The sequence below is a fragment of the Triticum dicoccoides genome, chromosome 5B, assembly GCF_002162155.2.
Source record: "Triticum dicoccoides isolate Atlit2015 ecotype Zavitan chromosome 5B, WEW_v2.0, whole genome shotgun sequence".
Lineage (NCBI taxonomy): Eukaryota > Viridiplantae > Streptophyta > Magnoliopsida > Poales > Poaceae > Triticum > Triticum dicoccoides.
Window position 1 is genome coordinate 133,469,963 of NC_041389.1, and position 2,093 is coordinate 133,472,055.

The following is a 2,093-nucleotide window of genomic DNA, read 5'->3' on the forward strand; positions in this document are numbered from 1 at the left end:
GGATGAACATGAAGATGGAGTGGATGATTATCAACAGGAGTAGGCTGTGACTCGATGCGACCAATGCAAGGAATATTAATGGAGACAAAGATACAAGGGTTAAGTGCTAGCTGTTCCCTCTACTAGCAATTCCTCTTCTTTTTTTTTGTAGAGATTGATATGCTACCTAGCTTTTTCCGTGAAAGAAAAAAAAAGCGATTTTTATCTTTCATAAAAGTTGCGATTTTAGTTGGTTAATTGCGATTTCTGTCTGCGCTTTGGGTTACCAACGAAACCACCATCAATTGCCAAAAAAAATACGCAGATCATCAAGTGAATCAAGCATGGGAATGATCCGGGCTAAACTAAAAGGGGTGCTATCTTCCAAACAAGAACATAACAGAGATTACCATGAGCCCATGACGCAATAACGCGAGCTACATTTGCTTGAACAAAACCGCAAGCGATCGATCGAGAAAAGAGGGGCGAGCGCGACACGCTCAGAACGCAAGAACACGAAACAGATTCAAGTGCGGAAGAACCGAGCTCTGCAAATTCAAGAACTTGCACACGAATAGCTCTGCAAATTCAAGAACTTGCACACGAACAGCTCTGCTCCATCCAAACAACAAGGGCATTCAAGGGTGCCACCAATGGCAGGATAGCACGATCACCCAAAGAAGTTCAGACGCGCACCATCTCTGGAACCAGTACCCGAATCAAAACAGGAAGAGAGGGTGAAAAACAAAAAGAAACGGAGGAAGAACATCAGAGCCTTGGTGTTCGTTGGTCTCTCTCCTCCTCCTTTTCTTTGGAAAAAACCAAGCACGCAGATCAACAGCAAAGGCAAAGACACAGCGGGACTGCAGGGGCAAGCACGCGCAGAAGGCAAGAACACGAAATCGACCGATCAAAGTGCGGAAGAACCTCACCAAGAAAAGAGCTCTCCAAAATCAAGAAGGTGCGCACGACAAGAAGAAAATACGCAGCGGAGCCACCCGAATGGTTGGTCGAGCACGGAGGAACAGATCAATCACCAAAAGAACTTCACACGCGCATCATCTCTGGAGCACCCGAATCAGAACGGAAAGAAAAGGTGAAGAACAAAATGTAGAGACCTTTCTTCCTCCTCCTCCCTCGCGGAGAAGCCCAAGCCGTTTCACTTTGCAGAGGCTTTGCAGGTTTTGCAGAAGCTTTGCAACAAACCCAGGAAGGCGACTCCTTTCCCTCTCCCGGGTTCGTTTTGCACCGTCAGATTTGCTTTGGTCGCCAGCTGTCCAGTATCCAAAGGTCCAGGCGCCGCGGCTCGCGCCCCCATGGTGGCCTGACAGGTAACCTCCAGTGGGGTCTCATTCCTCAAGCGACGAGTGTCCTCAGTTCGCCATTCCGCCGTACGCCGTTCGTTGCTTCGCCGCAGCCGTCGCATACTCGCATTGGTTGGTGGCGGCTACCGTCCTGATACCTGCCTCGGCCGCCGGAACCACGAGTAGCCATGTTGCGAGAAGACGACAAGACGCTCTCGAGTTTTCCTTCTTTTGATTTGAATTTTAGATTTTGAGATTTTCCTTGAGAGGTTAGATTTATACTCCCTCCGTTCCTAAATATAAGTACATTCATATTGAAATCTATAAAAAAACTCATATTTTTTGCAAAAGAAAGAAAGAAAGACTTATATTTATGAACGGAGGAAGTATAACACATAGGACTCCTTAAATCCCCTAGTCTGGCCGATAGTCACGAAATTGACATTTAAGAGCAATTTCATGCAGCCTAAATTTGGGATGGATATAGGGAGGCCTGGGTGCACCCAGGCGTGTCCACCACGTCAACTCGACCCCATGCTAGCCCACCACGGTCCACTCCGTCTCCATAAACCTTACTCAAAGCAAATCCTAACTCACTTCACTTCGCTCCGCTCTCCGCTTCTTCTCCTCTCTTTCCCCAATCCGATCCCCTCCTCCTCTCCGTCCGCCATGTCCAACTCCGGCAGTGGCGGAGGCGACGAATCCGACGATGATTGAGACGCCTGTTAAACACATATCTTGTACAAGTTTAGCGTGTAGCTTTGTAACACGCTATAAGGCCTTGAGGCTCACGGTATGGTAGTTAGGAGG